The sequence below is a fragment of the Oncorhynchus nerka genome, linkage group LG6 (assembly GCF_034236695.1).
Source record: "Oncorhynchus nerka isolate Pitt River linkage group LG6, Oner_Uvic_2.0, whole genome shotgun sequence".
NCBI lineage: Eukaryota > Metazoa > Chordata > Actinopteri > Salmoniformes > Salmonidae > Oncorhynchus > Oncorhynchus nerka.
The window spans coordinates 37897614-37917224 of NC_088401.1; the positions used below are offsets into that span (position 1 = coordinate 37897614).

Here is a 19611-nt window from a genome sequence, read left to right on the forward strand (position 1 = left end):
CCTCGTTTCACTGCCAAAAATAAAACTAAACCATCTAGTGTTCAGCGAAATAACAACACAATGTCAAATACAGGTAGCCTAGTCACAAAATTAACATCCAATCACATTAACCATTACTCTCTCGCGGGAATTCCACTAACGGTCCATATGTAGCCAAACGTAGCTGCTGCTCATTTTGGTATCTGTACTGATGGCGCAAAAGCCATGACAGGGAGACATAGGGGAGCGATAACGCTTGTGGAAGCAGTTACTCCCAATGCCACTTGGGTACACTGCACCATCCACCGAGAGGCTCTTGCTGCCAAGGGAAATGCCTGACAGCTTGAAATATGTTTTGGACACTAACTTTGTTAAAGCAAGGCCCCTGAACTCTCATGGATTTTCTGCACTATGCAATGATATGGGCAGCAACCATGTAACACTTTTACAACATACAGAAGTGCGCCAGTTAACAAGGGGCAAAGTAGTGACACACTTTTTAAATTGGGAGACGAGCTTAAAGTTTTCTTTCCTGACCACAGTTTTCACTTCTCTGACCGCTTACATGATGACGAGTTTCTCACACAACTGGCCTATCTGGGTGATGTTTTTTCTCGCCTGAATGATCTGAATCTAGCATTACAGGGACTCTCCGCAACTATATTCAATGTGCGGGACAGAATTGAGGCTATGATTAAGAAGTTGGAGCTCTTCTCTGTCTGAATTAACAAGAACAACACACAGGTCTTCCCATAATTTACTTGATTTTCTGTGTGCAAATGAACTCAAGCTTACGGACAATGCCTAATGTGATATAGCGAAGCACCTGAATGAGTTGGGTGCGCAATAACGCAGGTACTTTCCCGAAATGGATGACACAAACAACTGGATTAGTTATCCCTTTAATGCCCTACCTCCAGTCCACTTACCGATATCTGAACAAGAGAGCCTCATCTAAACTACGACAAGCGGTTCTGTGAAAATCTTATTTAATCAGAAGCCACTGCAAGATTTCTGTATTGGGCTGCGCTCAGAGTGACCTGCCTTGGCAAATTGCGCTGTTAAGACACCGATGCCCTTTGCAACCACGTACCTATGTGAGAGTGGATTCTGGGCCCTCAATAGCATGACAACTAAATACAGGCACAGACTGTGTGTGGAAAATGATTTAAGACTTCCCACGAGCCGGGTTGTGACAAAAACTCACACTCATTCTTATGTTCAATAAATGTATCATATAGGCTTACAATGGTGGCAAAAAACAACATTTGTGAGTGTGCTAACTCTGGTGCTAGAGGGGGTACACAGCTGGAGGTTGAATGTTTGAAAGGGTAAGGGTCTATAAAAAGTTTGGGAACCACTGATTTAGACCATGCATTGTCCCATATGTTAAAATAATTGGATATGTTATGGGGCTCGTTTCTGGAGGTAGACATTTTATTTTAGTTGGTGTCAGCTTCATTTTATTTTCACTTATTTTGGAGTAGAATGTCCTTTTTAAATGGTCACCAGAACTGAGCTTCTCAGTCCTAAGGGGACTGGAATTGGTCAGACTTACAGTTTTATACAGTACATGTAGAAACGTATCCTGTTTCCCTAAAAGCATGATGGTCATGACTTCCTTGTATGAAAGGGGAGGTTGATCTAAGATTGAATTAAGTTTCATCATTAGTTTTCTTTTTATGCTTTAACCCCTGCGTTGACAATGATTGTTTTAGGAAAGGAAAAACCAATACAAATAGGCTATAACGTTTTCCTTATAGGCTGTTTTTAAGGATATGGCTAACATCCCTCATTTATTGATGGTGCTGGGTGCGTGGGTGGACCCTCTAATGGGTTAAGCGCCCAATGTACAGTATCAGTCAAAAGTTTGGGCACACCTACTCAACCCAATTGAGATGGTTTGGGATGAGTCGGACTGCAGAGTGAAGGAAAAGCAGCCAGAAAGTGCTCCGCATATTTGGGAACTACTTCAAGACTGTTGGAAAATCATTCCAGGTGAAGCTGGTTGAGAGAATGCCAAGAGTGTGCAAAGCTGCCATCAAGGCCAAGGTAGGCTACTTTGAAGAATCTCAAATATATAATAATAAAAATAAAGAAAAACCCTTGAATGAGTAGGTGTGTCCAAACTTTTGACTGGTAGTGTATATGGATGACCTGTACAGTTTTCAGATAAATGTAGATATTCCTGGTCACTTGTCTGGCACCAAATGTTCCTTACGGAAACACACATACACACACACACACGCTCAGTTAGACTGTCTGTTGGTCTCTAGCTAGTCCCTATGTTGTCCATCTGCTGTTTCCACTCTCCATAATCCGCTTTCGTACCGTTACTCAGACACCCTCTCGCTCTTTTATTCTAGCTCTCTTTCTTTCTCTTTATACACTTTCATTCATTCATTCTTCCTCTCTCTTTCTATTTCTCTCTCTCTCCCTATTTCATTCCCTCTCTCTCCCCCTATTTTTGTCCCCATTCTTCTCACACTCTTCCCCTTTGCAGTGCATGATCTCCCTAGAAACATTGAGAGTAGGGCAAAGAGAGAGAAGAGGATGTTTGTTTGAAAGTAGGATTCGGAGGAAGAGATCAAAAATGGTGTAACAGGATTACACACGGTCCCAAATCACATAGGGCCTCCAGGGACCAAAACACTGCTTCTGTGTGTGTCAGTGTGTATGTGTGTGTGTGTGTGTCTCACAGTGCGTTTTGTGAGTCAATGTGTTTTCACGTGCATGTTTTTCTGAGCATATCCATGTTTGTTTCTAAATCCCACTCTGATCTTGGCTGATGTATGTTTTTATATTTTTGTTTGCTCTCTGCTCTCAATTGATGACAGAGATTTTGAGACATGGTTTAGAGAGCTTTTGGCCCACGTTGACAGTACAATTGAGCCCAAACCGTTTGTCTGTACTTCTTCCTATATGCCTGCCACCATGCCAGTGAATATAATATTGTGTCAGCTGCTGCCATGGCCATAGAAATAGAATCACTAGAATGGGCTTCCCTATACAAGTCAGTGGGTCATTCTATTTAGCCACAGAAACCTATGAAATCCCACCAACAGGGCTTTACAGAAATTATTTGGGAGGTCTAGCAAAATCTTCCAGCCACTCATTCTTGACTTGTTACCAGCATCTGAGGATGGTAGCGTTGTGGTCATTTCAGCCATGCCCTTCCCTTCTCAACAGCAGCCTTGGAGGTCAATGCCTGGGTAAGGTGTGGACCCCTAGGGTCAATCCCACAATCCTCAGTGGTCAGGGAGGGACCACCGCTGGGTGTTCCTGGGTAAGGTTTATGCTAGGCGGGATCGTGGATAATTATGGGGTTTAGAGCGAAGGCCATCCTTCCATCTCTCCATATTTCCAACCAGTCTGCTGTGGGTTAGACTGGTCAGAGAGAGGGGTCTCCTCCTCCTCCTTCTACTTACCTTACATGCCTAGCTTAGTTTATGAACCCGTGACTTAAATTTAAATGACCTTTTAACATGAATGAATAGTCTTACGATAAGATTATTTAAGTGAAGACATCAATTTTCTATGTTGTTGGAGCCTAAAGGTAAGCAGGGACAACCGACATCTGGCTCAAGGGCTCTCTCTCTGAGCATAAATGGCTACCAGTTGCCTCTCTCTCTCTCTCTCAGCCTACGGGGTAACAAGATGACTCTGGCCCCAGGCAGAACATAAAGGCTGATGATCGTCAGGAGTTAGTTAGCTGAAAGCAATTCACCAATAATGAGGCCCAGGCTTATGTTGATGAGAATCTATCTTTGTTTTTATTTTTACTCAACTTTTATTAAATAAAGAATATCCAGGATTGTAGGTGTACATGTGCATGTGCGCTGGCCCATGTTCTTTACATTAGCATTAACACCATGGGTTAGCTCTGCCTGCCTGCTAAGTTTGGGCGGTATTTAGATTTGTGTATTTTCATACAGTTTCTGTACATGTATGTGTTTTACAGTATTACCTGCAGTTTACACAAGAGGCTGTTAATTCGTTCCAAATGTAAAAAAAAAGAAAAATAGCTGACACTTGCCACTGTAAATGCTAAAAGTGCAAGCAAACATAAACAAATTGCAAGGACAGACGACCCAGCTCATAAAGTTGTACAACTATGTCAATAGGTTTGCTGCACGCACAAAATAAATAATAGACAGCAGTGATCTTGACCTCAGAGGGGATTGATTGCGTCTGCTGTAACCATGAAGCGTGTAACCATGAAGCGTGTGTGTGTGTGTGTGTGTGTGTGTGTGTGTGTGTGTGTGTGTGTGTGTGTGTGTGTGTGTGTGTGTGTGTCGTTAAGAAAGAGTTAGCTGAGACGTCCCACAGCATTTTATCTATTCTATCTCTACTTTCCCCACTGCTGCATTTATATAAATATACAGTTGGGCAAAACAGTATTTAGTCAGCCACCAATTGTGCAAGTTCTCCCACTTAAAAAGATGAGAGGCCTGTAATTTTCATCATAGGTACACTTCAACTATGACAGACAAAATGAGGAAACAAAATCCAGAAAATCACATTGTAGGATTTTGAATTAATTTATTTGCAAATGATGGTGGAAAATAAGTATTTGGTCACCTACAAACAAGCAAGATTTCTGGCTCTCACAGACCTGTAACTCCTCTGTCCTCCACTCGTTACCTGTATTAACGTTGCGTTATGCTAATGAGCTTGCGGCGATAATTACACTCCTGGATACAGGTTTTTTTCGTAGCCAAACGTGATGAACAAAACAGAGCGATTTGTCCTACAGAAATAATCTGTATTCTGAGATGACAGTGTTGAAAATCGCAAATGAAATGAAATAAATATATTAGCTCTCAAGCTTAGCCTTTTGTTAACAACACGGGCCATGTTTCGTGAGATTTTGAGTGAAAACCTCCTTCCATCAGCAAGGGCATTGAAGATGAAACGTGCCTGGGTCTTTCAGCATGACAATGATCCCAAACACACCGCCCGGGCAATGAAGGAGTGGCTTCGTAAGAAGCATTTCAAGGTCCCGGAGTGGCCAAGCCAGTCTCCAGATCTCAACCCCATAGAAAATCTTTGGAGGGAGTTGAAAGTCCGTGTTGACCAGCAACAGCCCCAAAACATCACTGCTCTAGAGGAGATCTGCATGGAGGAATGGGCCAAAATACCAGCAACAGTGTGTGAAAACCTTGTGAAGACTTACAGAAAACGTTTGACCTCTGTCATTGCCAACAAAGGGTATATAACAAAGTATTGAGATAAACTGTGGTTATTGACCAAATACTTATTTTCCACCATAATTTGCAAATAAATTCATAAAAAATCCTACAATGTGATTTTCTGGATTTTTTCCCCCTCATTTTGTCTGTCATAGTTGAAGTGTACCTAAGATGAAAATTACAGGCCTCTCTCATCTTTTTAAGTGGGAGAACTTGCACAATTGGTGGCTGACTAAATACTTTTTTGCCCCACTGTATATATACTGCCGCTAAAAAGTTGGTGGTCACTTAGAAATGTAATTGTTTTGGAAAAAAAAGCAAATTTTTTGATAATTAAAATAACATCAAATTGATCAAAAATACAGTATAGATATTGTTAATGTTGTAAATGACTATGGTAGATGGAAACGGCAGATTTTTATGGAATATCTACATAGGCTTACAGAGGCCCATTATCAGCAACCATCACTTCTGTGTTCCAATGGCACGTTGTGTTAGCTAATCCAAGTTTATCATTTTATAAGGCTAATTGATCAAAAGAAAACCCTTTTGCAATTATGTTAGCACAGCTGAAGCATCACCATTTGTGGGTTTGATTACAGGTTCAAAATAGCCAGCCAGAAATAACTTTCTTAAGGCCAGCATCTAGAAGCACCTAGAAGGCCAGCATCCCAGAGTTGCCTCTTCACTGTTGACTTTGAGACTGGTGATTTGTGGGATCTATTTAATGAAGCTTCCAGTTGAGGACGTGTGAGGCATCTGTTTCGCAAACTAGAGGCACGAATGTACTTGTCCTCTTGCTCAGTTGTGCAACGGAGCCTCCCACTCCTCTTTCTATTCTTGTAAGAGCAGTTTGCACTGTTCCGTGAAAAGAGTAGTATACAGCTTTGTACGAGATCTTCAGTTTCTTGGCAATTTCTCGTATGGAATAGCCTTCATTTCTCAGAACAAGACTAGACTGACAAGTTTCAGAAGAAAGGTCTTTGTTTCTGGACATTTTGAGCCTGTAATTAAATCCACAAATGCTGATGCTCCAGATATTTTTTTTTTTATCAGTACAACAGTTTTCTCCTGTGTTAACATAATTGCAAAAGGGTTTTCTGATGATCAATTAGCCTTTTAAAATTATAAACTTGGATTAGCTAACACAACGTGCCATTGGAACACAAGAGTGATTGTTGCTGACCATGGGCCTCTGTACGCCTATGTAGATATTCCATTAAAAATCTGCCGTTTTCAGCTACAATAGTCGTTTACATTTTAACAATGTCTACACTGTATTTCTGATCAATTTGATGTTATTTTAATTTTTAAAAAATGTTTTTTTTCTTTCAAAAACAAGGACATTTCTAAGTGACCACAAACTTTTTAACAGTAGCGTATTTGCAAAAAATATATATGGGGGGTTGGAAGTGATGCAGACAATTACATTGATGGAAGCTACAATCTATCTACAATTTTAAAGCTGATCTACTCCCTAGATAAACAAATAAAGATAAACAAATATATATAATAATTTGAAAATGAATGACTCCATTCTCCTGTTTCCCAGTTTTCAAACAAAAGCTCAAACAGGAAGTACTATTGAGCGCTCAATACGAAAGTGGTCCGATGATGCAGACGCGAGGCTGGCGCACCCCTCACTCGAAGCTCCAATAATGTTTTGCAAGTACAGGCTGGGATATGTTCCGGGATTCACCCGATAGCATTGAGGAGTTTACCACATCAGTCAATAAGTGCATAAACAACGTCTTCCCCACAGTGACTATACGAATGTAACCAAACCAAAAAGCATGAAATAAAGGCACTATCCTTGATTGGATTAAAGGCTAGAGCTACTGCTTACAAAGAACAGGACATGGACATGAACACATACAAGAAAGCCCACTACCACCTCCAACAAACATGCAAAAACATGCAAACATGCAAAAGGACAATATAGGAGGAAGGTAGAATTCTATTACACCAGCTCTGACACTCGTCAGATGTGGCAGGTCTTGCAGACAATGATGCCCAGTGATGCAGAACTCCAAAACGAGCTAAATGCCTTTCATGCTCACTTCAAGGAATACAACACTGAGTCCTGCATGAAAGCTCCTTTTCCAGATGACTGTGTGATCTCGCTCTCTATGGCTGATGTGAGTAAACTTTTAAACAGGTTAACACTTGCAAGGCCACCAGACGGAATACCAGGTCACATTCTCGGAGCATTCGCAGACCAGCTGGCAAGTGTCTTCATTGAAATGTTCTCTCCTTGTCCCAGTTGGTAATCCCAACATGCTTCAAGCATGCTACCATTGTACCTGTTCCCAAGAGCTCTAAGGTAACCTGCCTAAATGACTATCGCCCTTTAGCACTCACATCTGTAATTATGAATAGCTTTGAAAGGCTTGTCATTACACACATCAACACCATGCCAGACACCCTGGTCCCACTCCAATTCGCATACCACCCTCAACAGATCCACAGATGGCGCAATCTCAATTGCACTTCACACTGCCCTCTCCCACCTGCACAAGAGGAGAACAAACTGTGTGAGAATGATGTTCATAGACTCCAGCTCATCGTTCAACACCATAGACAGCTCCAAGCTGAACACCAAGCTCAGAACCCTAGGACTGAACCCTTCCCTCTGCATCTGGATCCTGGACTTCCTTGCGGACGTCCTCCCTGTTCACCCACGACTGAGTGGCAATGCATGACTCCACGGACGTCAGAGCTTCTTCTCCCTCAGGAGGATGAAAAGATTTAGCATGTGCCCTCGGATTCTCAAAAATGTATGCGACATTTGTTTTATTTAAATCAGATTTTTTTTTTTACTTTGAAGTGTTGCTATCAGCCATCGTCCCCTTAAGAAAAACTCACATGGAAATCAAGTCAGAAAAATGATTCCAAATGCCCGAAAGAGTGTGCGTGTCTGAGCGTGTGTTGTGAATGCTTGACTCATCCAATTGTGTTAGTGGTGACGTGTGGCATTTAAAGAGTTGTTGGTAATTAAGAGAACGGCAGAATTGAAAATCTTCTTTGGGGCTAAAGTGGGAAGACGGAACCATGATATTGTCAGCAGCCATCCAATTAAAACGTAGAGTATAAAAATACCAACCACTCTGCTTGTTTGACATTGGGCATCTAGCTATTCCACCGCTGCTTAGTCTATATTGCTTATTAAATGAAACCAAACATGAACTCAAAGGTACAATCTGCAATATTTACTGCTCTCCAATGGTCATTGGAATCCATGATATATATACACACTCAGGATTGTGACTTTAACTGTACTGTACCATATGCATCAGGCAGACTGGAGTTGATAGATACTGTTATAGAAACTTTACATACATATTGTACTTACCTACTTACAGTACAGTGTTTATACATGTGAAGCCAGCCAGGTGAATAAGGTGAATTCATGTATATATTTAATGATGACTACGTCCCAAATGAGATTTACATTTACATTACATTTAAGTCATTTAGCAGCGACTTATCTATTCCCTATGTAGTGGACTACTTTTGACAAGGGACCATTGGGCCAAGAGAACTGCACTAGGGGACAGGGTGCCATTTGGGATGATGTAGCTCGGTGTTTGTTTTCAATGAGGGAAGTGTCTTGATCAAACCTCCAGCAGTAGCAAGCCAGAGACCAATTAGATACTTCTCTCTACTACAGGCAGGCACAGTGGTCTAAGGCAATGTATCTCAGTGCTAAAGGCATCACCTCAGACCCTGGTTCGATTATAGGCTGTATCACAACTGAACGTGACTGGGAGTCTCATAGCGCGGCGCACAATTTGACCAGCATCGTCCGGGTTTGGCTGACAAGTAGCCTAGTGGTTGTAGCTGGGGATTTTAACAAGGCTAATCTGAAAACAAGACTCCCTAAATTGTATCAGCATATCGATTGCGCAACCAGGGCTGGAAAAACCTTGGATCATTGTTACTCTAACTTCCGTGACGCATATAAGGCCCTGCCCCGCCCTCCTTTCGGAAAAGCTGACCACGACTCCATTTTGTTGATCCCTGCCTACAGACAGAAACTAAAACAAGAAGCTCCCACGCTGAGGTCTGTCCAACGCTGGTCCGACAAAGCTGATTCCACACTCCAAGACTGCTTCCATCACGTGGACTGGGATATGTTTCGTATTGCGTCAGATAACAACATTGACGAATACACTGATTCGGTGTGCGGGTTCATTAGAACGTGCGTTGAAGATGTCGTTCCCATAGCAACGATTAAAACATTCCCTAACCAGAAACCGTGGATTGATGGCAGCATTCGCGTGAAACTGAAAGCGCGAACCACTGCTTTTAATCAGGGCAAGGTGACTGGTAACATGACCGAATACAAACAGTGCAGCTATTCCCTCCGCAAGGCTATCAAACAAGCTAAGCGTCAGTATAGAGACAAAGTAGAATCTCAATTCAACGGCTCAGACACAAGAGGATTGTGGCAGGGTCTACAGTCAATCACGGACTACAAGAAGAAAACCAGCCCAGTCACGGACCAGGATGTCTTGCTCCCAGGCAGACTAAATAACTTTTTTGCCCGCTTTGAGGACAATACAGTGCCACTGACACGGCCTGCAACGAAAACATGCGGACTCTCCTTCACTGCAGCCGACGTGAGTAAAACATTTAAACATGTTAACCCTCGCAAGGCTGCAGGCCCAGACGGCATCCCCAGCCGCGCCCTCAGAGCATGCGCAGACCAGCTGGCCGGTGTGTTTACGGACATATTCAATCAATCTCTATACCAGTCTGCTGTTCCCACATGCTTCAAGAGGGCCACCATTGTTCCTGTTCCCAAGAAAGCTAAGGTAACTGAGCTAAACGACTACCGCCCCGTAGCACTCACTTCCGTCATCATGAAGTGCTTTGAGAGACTAGTCAAGGACCATATCACCTCCACCCTACCTGACACCCTAGACCCACTCCAATTTGCTTACCGCCCAAATAGGTCCACAGACGATGCAATCTCAACCACACTGCACACTGCTCTAACCCATCTGGACAAGAGGAATACCTATGTGAGAATGCTGTTCATCGACTACAGCTCGGCATTCAACACCATAGTACCCTCCAAGCTCGTCATCAAGCTCGAGACCCTGGGTCTCGACCCCGCCCTGTGCAACTGGGTACTGGACTTCCTGACGGGCCGCCCCCAGGTGGTGAGGGTAGGCAACAACATCTCCTCCCCGCTGATCCTCAACACGGGGGCCCCACAAGGGGGCGTTCTGAGCCCTCTCCTGTACTCTCTGTTCACCCACGACTGCGTGGCCACGCACGCCTCCAACTCAATCATCAAGTTTGCGGACGACACAACAGTGGTAGGCTTGATTACCAACAACGACGAGACGGCCTACAGGGAGGAGGTGAGGGCCCTCAGAGTGTGGTGTCAGGAAAATAACCTCACACTCAACGTCAACAAAACTAAGGAGATGATTGTGGACTTCAGGAAACAGCAGAGGGAACACCCCCCTATCCACATCGATGGAACAGTAGCGGAGAGGGTAGCAAGTTTTAAGTTCCTCGGCATACACATCACAGACAAACTGAATTGGTCCACTCACACTGACAGCGTCGTGAAGAAGGCGCAGCAGCGCCTCTTCAACCTCAGGAGGCTGAAGAAATTTGGCTTGTCACCAAAAGCACTCACAAACTTCTACAGATGCACAATCGAGAGCATCCTGGCGGGCTGTATCACCGCCTGGTACGGCAACTGCTCCGCCCTCAACCGTAAGGCTCTCCAGAGGGTAGTGAGGTCTGCACAACGCATCACCGGGGGCAAACTACCTGCCCTCCAGGACACCTACACCACCCGATGTTACAGGAAGGCCATAAAGATCATCAAGGACATCAACCACCCGAACCACTGCCTGTTCACCCCGCTATCATCCAGAAGGCGAGGTCAGTACAGGTGCATCAAAGCTGGGACCGAGAGACTGAAAAACAGCTTCTATCTCAAGGCCATCAGACTGTTAAACAGCCACCACTAACATTGAGTGGCTGCTGCCAACACACTGACACTGACTCAACTCCAACCACTTAGTAATGGGAATTGATGGGAAATTATGTAAAATATATCACTAGCCACTTTAAACAATGCTACCTAATATAATGTTTACATACCCTACATTATTCATCTCATATGCATACGTATATACTGTACTCTATATCATCTACTGCATCCTTATGTAATACATGTATCACTAGCCACTTTAACTATGCCACTTTGTTTACATACTCATCTCATATGTATATACTGTATTCGATACCATCTACTGTATCTTGCCTATGCGGCTCTGTACCATCACTCATTCATATATCTTTATGTACATATTCTTTATCCCCTTACACTGTGAATAAGACAGTAGTTTTGGAATTGTTAGTTAGATTACTTGTTGGTTATTACTGCATTGTCGGAACTAGAAGCACAAGCATTTCGCTACACTCGCATTAACATCTGCTAACCATGTGTATGTGACAAATACATTTGATTTGATTTGATTTAAAGCATTGGGCCAGTAACCAAAAGGTTGCTAGATCGAATCCCTGAGCTGTCAATGTAAAAATCTGTCATTCCGCCCCTGAACAAGGCAGTTAACCCCCTGTTCCTAGGCTGTCATTGTAAATAAGAAGTTGTTCTTTACTGACTTGCCTGGTTAAATACAGGTTAATGAATGCATCTATAAGTGTTTCTCCTGACTGAACACACAACACGCACTCACTCAGCCCTCTATTGATTTAAAGCATGCATTTTAGCACATTTCCTCCCCTAATAAGGGAGGTCATCATAAGTTTCAGTGTTCCACAAGGTTTAGCATATTTGTCTCTGTTAAAACCCGATACTCTCCCAAATCACTGAACTACCACGCAAGCCTATAGCCGAGCCCTGATCTGTGATCCCAACCCTATACTCTAGTCCCGGGATAGGCTGCTCCGGTCCTGGATGGCCGAAATCACTTTTTGATTGGTTGTGCAGGGCAGGTAAAAGAGAGACTTACTGATTCAGTTTTACTTTCAAAACTGATGTGATCAGTTTTGGAAGTTCCCAGGAACCGCTCATTTCCTGAAGTGTTTAGCTGTAAATGTTGTGTTCCCAGGTGCAGGAGCCGCAGATGGACAGGCAGCTGATCGAGATGTCTCCGGTGATTCAAAAGCTGACGGACTTTGAGGATGCAATTGGTGTTATGTTCACGCACTGTCGCCTGCTGGCCAAATCTTTCACACTGAGGACCGTGGGCTTCAACCACCTCACACTGTGAGTATGGGAGGGGTGTGTGTGTGAGCGTGTGCATGGGTGCGCGTTATTACGAATATTCTCTCATAACTCTCATAACAGTCCTAAATGCCACCATTAGTGTACATCTCTATATATTTAGCTAGGTCCTAGTTAATTTTCCACTAGTGCTCTCGTCAAAAGAAATGCACTATATAGGGAATAGGGTGCCATTTGGGAAGCACCCCATATCCCCCCAGCCTTGTTCAGTATGAGACATCTAGTCTACAGTAGGAGTGTCTTCCAGTCTTCAGAGCTTTGTGCACATAGTCACAGGGCCTGCTGCCTGCCTCTCCGCCCGGTCCATCCTCCATCCCAATCCGGTAGTGATGGATGGATTGTTTAACTCCTAGTTGGCCCAATGCCTAATCCTGTGGCTTTTACAGCATGCGTAGTCCTCCCAGGGTACACTAAAGCCCCTCTCCAGCCATGGCCCGACTCCGCTAGGGAGGTCACAACCCCACTCCCCCATGGGAAATTGAGTTTTTACATGTTGTTGATTATATTTACTGGCTGGCCCGTGGCATTGGTTGTTAATCCTTCCCTCTCATGCGAATAGAGCCTTTCTCTTTCTCCCTCTGTTAATTTGTCTCTCTGTTTCTGTCTTTCGTTCTCTCACTCTCTCTCTCTCTCTCTCTCTCTCTCTCTCTCTCTCTCTCAGCTCTGTGAGGTCTTGGAGGCTCATTTAACTTGATTTAATTTATATTCATAGTTTGTAGTTTAAGTTAATAACTTAGCTCTTTTATGTTTTAAGCCATTACTTGCAGGCAGTGTATTATGTATATTACAGTAAGCATGCACACATTTTGTTAGCTTACTTTATTAAAGGTTTATTTGAATTCTGACACATTTACTGTGTTGTTGTTGTTGCTTTGGAGACACATTTTTACGAATACTGTCTGAGATATTGTTAGACTTGATTTGACCCTAGAGGTCATTTCAGATGCCAACATCGCTTACATTTTCTCCAAATGCTTTTATATTAAATCAAACTGCATGTTTGTTTTTTTTTACAATGGTGAAATCATTGGTTTTATAAAGTTGCTGACATTTAAATCAGGTCGAATTCAATTGGGTGAAGAACTGCTGTGTTTCGCTTCCCTGCTTGTTACCTTTCCTAGGTGGCTTTCATCGCTTGCGACTTACAGTAGGGGCGGCAGGATGGCCTAGTGGTTAGAGCGTTGGGCTAGTAACTAGAAGGTTGCAAGTTTTAACCCCTGAGCTGACAAGGTACAAATCTGTCTTTCTGCCCCTGAACAGGCAGTTAACCCACTGTTCCTAGGCTGTCATTGAAAATAAGAATTTGTTCTTAACTGACTTGCCTAGTTAAATAAAGGTAAAATTACAGTAGTAAAATAGTGTAAAAAAAATGGGTGATTTTACTCGAGCGAGTGAGTGCAGAGTGCAGACAATGTGATTTTGAATAAGTCAGCTTTGATTCACACTTGTCTCGAGTTACCCTGTTACCTTTGGTGTTTCATTTTCAAGTTTCATGTTTTATTAGTTGTACAGGATACACTTGGTATATACACCGTCCAACGAAAGGCTTACATGCACGTTCTTTCTCAACAATGCAACAACAATAGGAAATAATAAAAGAAAAAAATACGAACGTAAAGCAAATTGCTCAGTAGAATGAAATAAACATTTTAGCATGTTTTACTGCTTTGTACTGTAGCATTGTTTTTAAATGAAAGGAAAAGCTCTACACTCTAGTAGCTCCGATGCAATACTTTATTCACCAACGTTTAAAAGAAAGCTGTCTTCACGGTTTCATCAAATGCTCTGTACTTAGCATTCCTCTTTCATTGTGTTTAAAATGCTCTTAAAAATGACACGTAATGGAAAATAATTGCAGAGGTCATGCCATCTTTTAGGAGATGTGCTTCACTGTGTAGAGCATATGAGGGTTAAATGTGTGATCCATTCAAAAAAGTGAAATGTTAGCAACACAATGGTGAGTTTTGACAGCAAAACCAAATTAGCCTTGACAGTGCATCTCTGATATCTTATTGGCAGGCAGCACTCAGTAATTGCTTTTAGATTTGCCACAAGGATGTGTGTGTGTGTGTGTGTGTGTGTGTGTGTGTGTGTGTGTGTGTGTGTGTGTGTGTGTGTGTGTGTGTGTGTGTGTGTGTGTGTGTGTGTGTGTGTGTGTGTGTGTGTGTGTGTGTGTGTGTGTGTGTGTGTGTGTGTGTGTGTGTGTGTGTGTGTGTGTGTGTGTGTGTGTGTGTGTGTGTGTGTGTGTGTGTGTGTGTGTGTGTGTGTGTGTGTGTGTGTGTGTGTGCGTGTGTGTGCGTGTGTGTGCGTGTGTGTGCGTGTGTGTTGTGTTTTTTAATCCATCACTTTAACGTCAGAGCCTTTCACCACTCATGGTCAGTGAAGTCGATTAGAGGGCTGAACTGTCAAGGTTAACTTTGAAGGTTTCTCTTCCTTCTCAAAGAATAGACTGACGCCTGCAATGCTAACCCTACTATTAATGGCCAACTTATTATTAGACTCAGTTTTTACACTAATTCTTAGCCATTATATAATAATAATAATATTGTTCAATTGGATTTATGCAGCGTCTTTCCACCTAAAGTAGGTGCTCAAAGCGCTTTACGTAATAAGGGGGAAACTCACCTGTTGAGTTGATGCACGGCACTGGAGGCTGCTGAGGGGAGGACAGTTCATAATAATGGCCGGAACGGGGCACATGGAATGGCATGTGTTTAATGCCAATTAATTACCACAAGCCCGTCGTCCCCATTGAGGTGCCACCAACCGCTTTTGATGCACAGCAACCATTGTGTGCCAGAACGCTCACCACACATCTGCTAGCATGGTGAAGAGGTGAGGAGTGATATATGCCAATTGGGAATCAGCGGAATAATTAGGTGGCCGTGAATGTGAAGATTATGATACAAACCTTTATAACACATTTTATGGGGGGGCCAATTCTTTACCATTAGCTTGTGATTATACCCAGTAGTCAAGCCTAATGCTGATAGTTTTACTCAAAAAGTATTAGTGGACGTGTAAAAACAAATCAACTGTTTGTAATGAAGGTCATCTAAAAAAGTAAGGAATCCTTTGTTCTTAAAATGGGATGCTGATGAAACCGAGTTTGAAATTGAACCTGAGAACAAGAGGTCGGTAGCAGTGTGAGTCCGCCCAATGTAGGGCAACCTTTAGAACCCTATCTCATCACACTGGAAACCGAAATGAAGGTCATACAAAAGAATAGTACAGGACGTAGAGGAGACGAGACCCCCCCCCCCCCCCCACACACACACACACACACACACACACGTACACAAACTAACCTCATTGTGGAAGTAGATAGATAGAACACACTCAGTAACCTCATAGTAGTGGATTTAGATAGAGTCTGACCTAGAGGAAGTGGAGCTGTGAGTTGACCCCTTTTAGAGATCCTAGTGACATTAGACAACCTCAGAGGAACACAGACAGAGAGAGACTCTGCTCCCACGACTCTACCCTCTAAATCCCCTCTGTTGCCTCTCAAATGGCACCCTATTCCCTATACAGCGGACTACATTTTACCAGAAAGTAGTGCACTATAAAGGGATTAGGGTGCCATTTGGGACGCACAGCTTTTATCATAGGCCCCTAATGGTCAGGACACTCAATGGCTGCCACGATCAATGATCCCAAACCACGAGAGACCGCACCGCTCCTCTCATCCTGCCCCTCTCCGCTCAGGTATATATAGCCTCCCCTGTTGGATCAGGCCTAAACAACCTCCCGGACCCCTACTGAGCTGGGAAACTCTATTTCTATAACTCCTAAGTAGCAAAGGAGCCACATACACGAACACACACACACAGGCGTTACAAAATGGAGTAGTTGTCGTTGGAACGCGAGCCTCCTGAAGCTGTTAAAGGTGTTTTAGATCAAAGTCAGGGCAGAATAAAACATGGGATTCACACTTTACTTCAATTTTCAACTTCATCCTTTACCATCTCACTACCGCTGCATTGTGCCTCCTGTGTTGGAGAGATGGCTCTATGTGGCTTTCACACTAAAACGCTTTCCTTCTGCCCCGACCCTCTATCTCTCTCGCCTTTTTTACTATGTTTTTCTCTTATTTTCGCTTTCCCTCGCCTTTTTTCTATCCCTCTAGAACACACATGCTCACTGTCATCTTAACACACACATATTGAGGTTCAGTATGTGCGTGCTGCAGCACTCTCTCTCTCTCTCTCCCTCACCCTTCTTATGAAGCACATTCCAGGAGAGTTTCCCAGTTCCGATATGCCGCATAACATAAAATGTGCCTGCCAGTCGATGCCGCAGAAAGGGGACAATAAACTCTAACCTTTGATATGATCATTTCCACTCCTCATCCCTCCTCTCTTTCACCCCTCCTCTCTTTCCCCCCTTCCCTTGCTCCTATGTCCTGTACTCAGTCAATCCTGCTCTAACCTGCTGAACCTCATATTTCTGTTTGCGTCCTAAATGGCGCCCTGTTCCCTAGACAGTACACTACTTTTGGTCGAAAGTAGAGCATTGGAAAGGGAATAGGGTGCAATTTGCGATACAGTCCATGTCTACATATCTCCAACTCCGCTCTGCTCACTGTGGTCTATGCTGCCCGCCCTGGCTCCTTGGCATAGCACCAACCTACATCTGCAACACTAATCTATAATTCTGTTTAATTAAGGAGCAATGCTGTGCAGCGCCTCTCCTCCATCTCCTACTACACTGCAGTACCCCCCTGTCTAATATGGTACTACTGCATAGGGAGTAGAAGGCTCTGAATATGATCAAACATCCATAGATATCAGTAGGGGTTTAATGTTGGAAGGTGTGTGTGTGTGTGTGTGTGGGGGGTACTGTGCATGTCTGCTTGTCCTAGTTAATTCAACACAATTGACTGAACGCAGCGGTATCATTGATCTGATCCAAGCTTACCATTCTATTTAACCTTAGCGGTATAAACTTCTCTCCATGTGGGTAATAACCTTTCACTTGTCACTGACTGTTAGGGCCTGCTCTCGTCTCTCCCCAGGGCTGCCCATGAGTAGTGTGTGTGTGTGTGCACGTTCGCATTAGTGCTTTAGTGCATCACAATCAGCATGGCACTAAGGCTAAAGCCCCCATGGGTTTGACTGAGAGTTGAAGACACATGTGAATTGAAGGCCTGAGGCTGTGCACCTAAATAAGCCCTCTTTCCTCTTCCTCACCCCTCTTTACCCCCCCCTTTCTACCCGTTTCCCTGTTTCGCTCCCTCTCTCTGGGGTCACAACCAGAGAAGGGAGTTCCTGGGAGACTCCATCATGCAGCTGATGGCTACAGAGTACCTCTTCATCCATTTCCCTGACCACCACGAAGGACACTTAACAGTAAGGAGAAATCCCCTAACTTCTCTCTCCATCTATTCTCTTCTTCCTTCTCCTCATCTAGTTCCCTTGCTATTTACATCTTTGTCTGTCTTGCTTTGCTTCTCTCTTTCTGCCGCTTCTCCCTCCTCACCTTGCACTCCTCTCTCACTGTGCCCTCTCTCTCCTCTCCGGCTCTCCCCTTCTTTGTTTGTTCCTCCCTCTGTACCCATCTCTCCGTTTTTCTCTGGTTATTCACCGCATCCGTTTTTTGCTGCACTTCCATGCTGTATCTCTCTCTTCTTTAGCTCTTCCTGCTCCCTTTGTATCCCTCCCCCTTTCTTTCCCTGTCTTTGTGTGCTGAAAGGAAGAGTTACTGGGCTAAAGAGAGAGCGAGATGGGTAGCCTATTGTTGCACGGGAAAGTGTCTTTAATAGCAGGCCTTTGTTGGTACTCTTTTGTGATGGCTGTGGAGTGCAGATGAAAACAGATTGTCTCCGTCCTTGGATGGTGCTGTAACAGTGTGTGTGTGGGTTTAAGGGTGTCTCTGTGTTCATCTTATACAATACTTGCCGGAACATTCCAGTCATGCATTTCCCATCCTGTCAATCAATATTGAATGGTGAAAAGGAAAAAAAAACTTCATTCCACTCTTTCTTTTTGGTTCCTTTTCCTTACGTACTCTGCAGTGGGGAGGAGCATGCAGTGCAGTGCTGCTGTAACTGATTTGTCATAGAAAAGTCCTAACTAAAAGCTGCTAAGTAAAAACAGATCTGCAGTTAGATATTTATTAGTGGAGAGTAGATGTGACATCAATGGGATAAAAGCTCTGCAGTGAAGCATAGCTAAGAGACTGAGATGGTCCCGGCCTGCCCAAGAGTAGAAACAGACTCGGACTCAAATGGATTTCAAATTGAAGTGCTCATTCAACACATTGCCTTTGTGTGTGTGTGTGTGTGTGTGTGTGTGTGTATGCATGTGCGCGCGTGTGTGTGTGTGTGTAGCGTTAAGATCGAGTTAGCTGAGACGTCCCACAGCATTTGATCTATTCTATCTCTACTTTCCCCACTACTGCGTTTATATTTATAATGTTTATGCCAACTCTTTCAGAGCGGGCAATGCACTCGTCTTGTTTTGACATGTCTTCATCTGCTGAGCTTTGAATCTCAATGTAATATTTAACAGTCCAATGATGTGAAAAGTGAAACATTGAATAGCCTGGCGTGATCCTACACGCTACAGGGTCTGTGATGTATTAGTCCATATGGTGTTTATTTTCCTTATTTTTTTTCCATTTTTTTTGTATGTGCGTGTGTACTGTGCACGCACTTTGGCATATATGCAAAGTGGATCTGTGAGACTTGGATATTCTGTGGGTGATCAAAATTGGATTTGTGTGTGCGTGCATGTGTGTGTTCCACAGTTGTTGCGTAGCTCATTGGTAAACAACCGTACCCAGGTCAAAGTGGAAGAGGAGCTGGGCATGCAGGAGTTTGCCATCACTAACGACAAAGCCAAACGGCTCGTGGCCCTCCGCACCAAGACCCTAGCTGACCTGCTGGAGTGTATGTAGTATAGCGTTTAAACCCTTTTTAAAACCTCAACCATTGTCTATTTATTTGTACCATATGTACAAGGCATTTTTCTAATTTCTCTCTTAATTTAATAACAAAATTATTGCCATTTTGCGTGTACTGTATTTGTATATGTCCAAGGCCTCACCACTCTCTCTGATGTGAAGTTAAATTTTTTTTACCAAAATAGTTTTTTGGCATAGTACATTGCTCTCACCTTGAGGTTTTTAAATTGGAGTTTGCGTGTTTCTGTCCATAGG

The 19611-nt window shown here is 43.4% G+C and overlaps 1 pseudogene; it reads left to right on the forward strand.

The window, feature by feature from the left end:
• Window positions 1–19611, forward strand: part of LOC115131068 (ribonuclease 3-like) — a 166132-nt pseudogene that overhangs the window by 112881 nt on the left and 33640 nt on the right.